This window comes from Engystomops pustulosus, chromosome 8 (genome assembly GCF_040894005.1).
Source record: "Engystomops pustulosus chromosome 8, aEngPut4.maternal, whole genome shotgun sequence".
Taxonomy (NCBI): domain Eukaryota; kingdom Metazoa; phylum Chordata; class Amphibia; order Anura; family Leptodactylidae; genus Engystomops; species Engystomops pustulosus.
Window position 1 is genome coordinate 45,419,229 of NC_092418.1, and position 8,594 is coordinate 45,427,822.

The following is an 8,594-nucleotide window of genomic DNA, read 5'->3' on the forward strand; positions in this document are numbered from 1 at the left end:
TGTAGTATAAATATATTCCATATACACATAGTCTAGCCACTGATGGGCCCCAATATAGGACAGCGGGGCCTGGAGGATAAGGACAGAAGGGGAACAGAGGGGCCTGGAGGTGGGGGACAGAGGGTCAACAATAGCTTGCCAAATTAGAGCACTTTTGCAGGGAAGTAAGTCCAAGCAATGGACACAAATTGAGTATGTTATGTTTCCTAATATGTTCCCTAGGAACTGGTTGTGGAAAGCCATGGTAGATCAGAGCCCATGCCTTACAAATCTCCCTACTCTCCAGGACATCCATATCTTTGTGGCAAAGTTTGCTACAATCTTCTAAATTACTTCCCTTAAGACATGGAGATGTCCCTCTTGCCACCATTCACCACATTATCCCTGATTCAGATTTCTCCTCTTGGATAAATAAGGGTTTGTTAACTATAAGAGCTCTTCATGACAGGCCCTCGTTCCCTTTAGTGAACGCTCTTCCAAGTATAACATCTCAAATAAAGAATTCTTCAAATACCTTCAAGTCAGACATTTCTCTTTAGGGTTTGACTAAAAGGGGTTTTCCCGTCTGGGCACTCACATTCAGTTTCATTAATCTGCCATATGTAAACATTTCTTCAATTAGATGCTATTAAAAAAAATGTTCCTGTGTGAAGATAATTTCTCATAAATGTAGTCATATGGTCCCTTACAAACGAGATAGCTTCCTCGGATACGGCCACCTCTGCTGGAGGGATTGCACAAAGAAACAAAAGGTTATTGTATATAAAGTTTCCTGGAGTTACTGCAGGTCCTAGAGCCGTCCTGTGGTAATGATTGCAGAATCCTGGTGGTCCGGCAGGGCTCTATAGCGCAAGTCTGGCCACCGCTGCCAGAGTGTGACGTGGTCGTATCCGAGGAAGCCATCTCGTTTCTAAGGGACAACATGGCAACATTCATGAGAAATTATCTTCACGCGGGAATTTTTTTTTTTTTAACATCCATTTGAAGAAATGTTTACATAAGGCAAATGTATTTAATTAAAGGGAACCTACCACCACGAATCTACCTATAAAGGTAGATTGGGTGGTAGGTGGATCAATAGGACGTGAGGATAGCCCTTTTAGGGGCTAATCCTCACGTCCCCGCGCTGTTTTGTGAACTTATATTATAGATTTATGCTAATTTTGTTATGCGGCTACTGGGGTGTGGAGTAGCCGCAGCTGTGGCTACAGGGCGCGGCTACTCCACGCCCCAGTAGCCACTTTACCCCTCCTACCCACAATCTTCGGGGCGCAGCTCCTTGCAGCTGCGCTCCCTCGTCCGACGAACCTGCCGTCTGCGCATGCAGATGGGAAAAAGAACTTCAGAGCCAATTTTCACCTCAACAATGGAGGGTGGTGTTCCTTATGAGTTCTAAATCATCTCACTGCATTAATCATTTAGAGATATCCAGGAAATTATTACATAGGTGGTACTTGACCCCATTCCCTCTTTCCAAATTGTACTCCTTCGCATCTGCCACATGTTGGAGATAGCAAAGAGACACTGGAACACTTCTACATGTATTGTGGTTACTGCTGTATTAACCCACCTCTGGTATGTAAACTTCACACCTTTCTTTCTCCATTTCTCTCCCACCCCTTTCTCTTCCCTGTTCCCTTTATATACTGCAGTGGCATGCTAAACCATGCCAATATTACAGTATATCCTGTGGCTTGAATAGGCACCACCACTCATTTCATACCATATTTCTCCAAACTTCCATGACATTTTGGATTAGACATGATTTATAGGCAGGAATGTGTAGACCGACATGGACAGCAAACAAGACCTGATTCAAAGACCAACCACCTAGTAATCAGATACTATTCTATTTTTAACAAAACGTGGTCTTCTTGGCTGAACCAGATCACTATGACCTCGGTAAGTAATACTCTCTGATAGGCTATGAAGTGCCTAAAGCCAACACCACCTTGTGACCACAGTTGGGAAAGTGTTCTCTTTGCTAACCAAGGTGTCTTACATTACCAGTCATATCTCACCATCATTGGTTGCTACGATTTAATGAAACCGCAGGGGAAAATTAGGGAAACCTATATAAAACTTTTGGCAGCGCACTCATTTTAATTATGTTGATTCTGGCTATCAATGACAAAAGTCCATTGTTATATCTTGAAAGATCTGACTTTATTATTTGTTTCAGTTCTTCTACATTTATCATCATTTTGGCATCAAGACTTGGCCCAAGTTGATTTCCGGAGTCCAATAACTCATGTGTAGCTAAAGTGTTTTTTTCCTGATGTCTATTAGTCAACTTGATCGCAAGTATTTCATATTTATTCTCAATAAGTTTATATAACAAAGCTTGAGTATAGCTTTCTATAGTGTGCCAGAGAGCAAAGAGGGTCAGTGCATGTGATGATAATCTCATACGTGTACATGATCACAGTCATCTGCGCACATGTGTCTTTCCCTTATGATAATTCCAAGAATATTCAGATTTTTTTCTGAGGTTCAATTAATGGCTAAAAAATAAGGGGAAAGTAGGAGCCACTTGGTTATGTTAAGTCATGTTAACTTCTTAAAACCTGCATAAACTACTCTTACCAATGGTAATATACATATAATACCAGAATTGCCAACCCATGGGACCCATATACGGTAGATCCAGTATCATTCTCATACCTCTTTTTCAGCTTCTAGTTACAGAAATACACTGGGGGAGGAGTGTGAGCTGACAATTTTAACTAATCTATTATTTTCCTTGTTGCACCCCTGGTTTGTCTGTCTCAGATAAATAATAGGTGCTGAGAGGAAACAAGTGTGGTCATGAATGGGTGAAGACTTGATGCCAAAATTTCTGCAAATATTTTACATCACTATTTAAAAGTGTTGTGGGCCTAAAACTAGAGATGAACTGACCCGAACTTTAGGTTCTGTGTCCTCCGTTCCGCAGCTAGGCCTAACCCGGATATTTTGCTTGATGGGCTGCAGAGTAGCCCATCAGGCAGCATTATGCCCTTAGCAACTAGGCATGGCTGTGATTTGGCAACATGTCCTGATTAGGCAGAGCTGCTGAATGGAGGACACCGAACCTAAAGTTCGGCTCCACTCATCTTTAACTATAACCTTTTTGCCTGGGTTAACACTTTTGAGATTATGTCAAGTCTTCCAACATTTCCAGAGGATTCCCCTTCAAATATTTTATTAACAACTGTCAACAGGTGAGGGGTTAAGATTATATTTAGGATTTCAGAACCATCAGATCACTGGGTTTGATTTGTCTTTAGTTTAGAAATTGCCTTCACAACATCCTATACCATAAATGGATGATTTCAAAGCTCTCTTTGCTCTTGGAAAACCTGGAATTTGAGAAATAAATCTATATCATCCTTGTTTGGGGCAGACATATGATGTAAATTGTATTGTTTGGAATAGTATTTTGCAAAGGTGTCAGTTATTTCTGAAGCGAAATAGAGAATGTGAATAAGGTTTTCTCAACCATATCTTGCTTTACTTGATAACGGAAGACTTACTAGGAGTTTATTATAATGGCTGTTATGTATCATTTTAAAACAAAGTATTTTAGCTATAGGGCACCCAAAATCCCCCCCCCCCCCAAAGGCCAAGCTTTACATGGCATGGTGTATTTTATCTATAGATCTTCCAATACTTTCTGTTCGGACATCTATTGGTATGAAAGATACAAAGATGATGTGCCTGTTACATGACACAGATCCATGGAGACTCCAGGCTACCAATGGAATGGATCGACGCTACTCGATGACATCAGGGGGAGTGACGATCCCAATCATATTCTAGCCGTAAATGGCATGAAAGGCTTTCTTAAGAAAGCTTATCTTTGCAATGTGTCTGTGGCCATTTATACATACTCGGAGAGTCTGAATAGTACGACCGACTGAAGGCCACAGACACAGTTTACAAAGTAAACAACTTAATCCAAGGCACATGATAATTTTGCCCTATTGGTAGATTTCCTTAATTTGCTACAAGATACTATATTCTTGATCGATGGTGGTAACAAAACTGAGGGCATAGGTGGCTTTAGCCTGATTTTGTCTAGTATTTTTAGGGCATTAAATTAATTTTATTAGCATCTTCCACCAGCCTTTTCGGGTATTTTTTTCTCCAGGAATCTATTGTGTAGTATTACTGACTGCTCCCTATATTGTTTTACTTCAGTACATTTTTTTCTGTGGAATTGACTGAATGTGAGTTAAATTGACTTAAATTGGGTTTTAGTCACAATTTGGTTATTCCCATTGTGTGAGAGCTCTAAATCTAAAAAGACTACTTGCTACTTGCATCCAAATTCATAGTGAACTTTAAAGGGGTTGGCCACTTTACTTCATGTTTTTTTGTAATGTGTATGTACATGGGGGGGGGGGGCAGGATTTTAGGTGATTTACCAATATACTTCTATTAAAAGTTCTGCTCTGCTCTTGCTATTTAAAGTGAAGCCTCCTTTCTTTTACCTCATCAGTTGGACATTCCTGTCCATAAAATGGCCGTAGATGGAGGGTCATGTGATCTCTAATTGGCGATTGCTCATGGACAGTTAGAGATCACATGACCCTCCATCTGCAGCCATTTTATGGACAGGAATGTCTGGCTGAGGTAAAAGACAGGTGGCTTTATTTCACATATTAAGAAAGCAGAGAAGAACTCTGTATATTGGTAAATTACCTAATATCCTTCCCCCTACACTTACACACACATTACAAAAAACATGAGGTAAAATGGCCAACCCCTTAAAGCCCCAATCATTATTGTTAAAAAAAATATTGGACAAACTCATCAGCTGCTTGTTTCTCTCGTTGGCATATAAAGAACAAGTCATCTATGCATTTTATGTAATATTTTATATTCTGAGACCATTATGGCGTAAGCCGACACCTGGGACCGGAGTCTAAGTGGCACCCGGTTTTCACGAGAGCCCGCTACAAAGCCGGTTGGACTTGCAGCGGCGTGGTGCCACCAGGTCATTCCACAGGCGCGACTTTGTTCACGGTGGCGGCCAAGGCATAGTACAGAACCGTCAGTCAAAGTCGTGGTCGGGGACAGGCGGAAGGTCGAGAAAGGCAGCACAGGAGCGAGGTTAGGAACCGAATCAAGGTCACAACGGGAAATCAGGATAATCACACAGGGCATCAGGAAAGCTTTCTCTAAGGCTGTGAGGCACAAAGATCTGACAGGGTGTGCAGAGAGAGGGAGGTTTATATAGCAGTCTGGGAAATTAATTGGCCCTGGCCCTTTAAACTTTCTGAAGCCGGCACGCGCCACACTAAGCAGCGCAAGCGTAATTTATAGTACATATTTTATTATTTTTCAAATTAAATCAAAATGAACATTATTCATGAATTCCCAATTTTGATATATAATATGTATAATATGTCTCGACCAAACGGGGCAACTATGGCAATGATTTTTGTAGTGTAGCAGGGATTTTTTTTATATGGGGAAATGCAAATATATTTTTTAGGAATATTTATTCATATTTTGTGTGTTTTTACTTTATATGTCCACCATGAGGTCACAAGACATTTTCAGTTTTTTTCTTTTACAAGTTTTCCCCTGTGACTGGAACATCTATAAGAGCCTCAGTTACAGCGTTAACGGCCACCTGTGACTTATGAAGTTTATCAGAGCTGTACTGGGTCTGATTAGACCCAGCAGCTCTGGTTAACCCCTTTAGACCCAATGGTCATGTGACTGCTGAGTCTATAGAGCCCATGGCAGCGCTGTCTCCACTCCTCTATGCATCCAGCTACTTCAGTAATTAACCGCATCTCCCTTCTGCTCCCGTGCATAGTCTAAAAGACGTTGCTGCAGACTCCGGAACTGCGCATACCGATGTATAAATTCTGCGGATGGTCCGAGTTGTTTTGATATGTTGTTGTTGTATTGATATGTTGTTTTTGATATGTATAGTTTCGGGCAAACGGGCGACTATGGCAGTGTTTTTTGTAGTGTAGCAGGGTATTTTTTTTATTATGGGGAAATGTGAATGTATTTTTATGAATATGTGTTAATTTTTTTGTGTGTGTGTTTTTACTTTACATGTCCCTTATGAGGTCATAAAAGACCCCTTGGGGTCATTTTTACAGTTGTTTTTAAAAATTTACATTAAGATCCCCAGTTACAGAGGAAAACCACTTGGTATGCTGATCAGAGCTGTACTGGGTCTAATTAGACCTAGCAGCTCTGATTAACCCCTTTAGACCCGGCGGTTACATGCTGGCTCTGCTCCTTTATGCATTGTGCTACTTCAGCATGATGCTGTGAGGATCAGAAAAGGAAGAAACAGTAATAAACCTTCTCCCTAACGTCTCTGGGTGTCTCTGACACCTAGGACCATGCCCTGCTCCCGCGCTTGCTGGTAGAAAACTGCAGCGTCATCTAAAGTCGGCGAGCAACTTTACAAAACTTTTACAAAACAATGTTATAAATCTGTGCAGCATTATTCCATCACCCTTTAACAGGTTCAGCTACAGTGTCCGTACTCCCTTCCCTTTTACGTGACTCCACCAGTTTAGTTTTAGATCTCCATGGTATGATTGTTACTCTTGACATTTCAGTGTTATATTCTAACATGAAGCAGACTTTGGGTCTGTAGGCTGTGGAATGGTAGCTATTGAATCACTCAATGCTCCCGCACCAACTACTTTAGAATGCAATGTGTTCAGTTTTGAGGGAAAATTAAACCATCAAAAAAGGGGCACTGCAATGGGGACTCAGGCCGCACCCAGTTATGCCAAATTATTCATGGGGCGGTTTGAGTCCCTATTTATATATGCTCCTACGTAATCCTCGGTGGTCCAGAGGATCCACTACCACTGATCCTGACTTCAATAACTACAAAAGCCACAAATAAGAAGAAACAAGAAGAAAGAACACTGAGGGTAGGATTGAAAATGCGGAGGAGGGCAGGACATGGTGAAGTGCACTTCACCAAAGTTTACCACAGCGGTCCATGCAGTGGTACTGTAATTAAAACTTAGGTTAAAAAAATGGACTGCAAATAGATGACATTAGTGTGTTATTAGTTTTTTTCGTGGACTCAATTACTTAAATGGTCTTCAGATGAGAAAGTAATGCACGCTACAATTTGTTTCTTACAATCCACAAGTCTGATAATCACCCAGCTTTCACAGGGTGTAAAATGTCCCTTTTTTAGTAAAAAAAATGTGCTTTCAGCAGCCAACCTACTGCAATATATATGTATATATATTATTTTTTAATATATGTATTTTAATAATTCACATTAGTATAAGTATCACATCTCCATATGTAACCCAGTCCCCCACAGAACTTGCTGACAAGGGATGCTACAACTGTATAGATACACATCTCCACCCTTATACAATTGCAAGCTCATCAGCATATGGCACATTATCTTATCAGTAGTAAGGTACACATTTCTTGAATTGACCTCAGCATATATACAATACACAACATTTTGACATGTACTTTATATACTCAATATAGCCATTCTTGCTAAGTTTGCATTTTCACATTAAAAATTAATAGTCTTGTTATTTCTTTAACCAATAAAATGCTTTATTTTCAGAAAACAAATTACACAATTTCAACACAATTATTTTCTTAAAAAAACCTAAAAAATTCTGAACATATATTAATAGATTAAACCTTTATGATAGAGGCACTCTTTATGACAGTAAAAAATATTCTGCAATGTAAAATAGCCCAAGATGCAATTTGTATTTACTGTATATATCAATTTTCAATAATTTATTCAACCTAATGTCCACAATTGATGCAGAAAATCTCAATGATAGCAAAGCTATTAAATAAGCCTAAAAAGAATAAAAATTGTCTAAAACTGTCCAAAATTAAAGTACCGTATTTTCCGGGCCATTAGGCGCACCGGAATATAAGGCGCAACAGTCCGATGCGCCTTATATATGTAATAATTCCATATATAAGGCGCATCGGACTATAAGGCGCAGGGTCGGGGACGTGGCGGAGGTCCGGGGGCGGAGCAGAGACCCGACGGGACGAGACGCGACGCGACGCCGAGACGAGACGCGGAACGCGGGGAAGGTGAGCGGGGAAGGTGAGGGGGAGGTAAAGAATAGCATACTTACATAGGTCCCCGCTACCGGAGACAGCAGATCTCCAGCGGGAACTGCAGACCACGTGGCAGAAGTTGTTCGTGCCGCGTGGTCTGCAGTTCCCGCTGGAGATCTGCTGTCTCCGGTAGCGGGGACCTATGTAAGTAGGGTCCGCTGCCCTCATATAGGGCGCACCGGACTATAAGGCGCACTTTGGATTTCCAAGGAAATCCAAGGCTTTTAAGTGCGCCTTATAGTCCGGAAAATACGGTAAATAACTATAAGCCACTGGACTGCCACATCAGTATGTAGTAATTAAATCTCTTAATCTCCTGGTCCTCCAATATGATGTTGTCAGAAGATTAAATATAGAGTACAAACAAGTGGAATTTGTTCATTAAGTGGATATAGGATGTTCTTCTGCCATGTAAATGTTATGACAGAAATGAATGTACTCCTTAATGTAAAATAAGGTAAATGCACCAGTAAGTATATAACAATGTACCTGCAGATCATTTT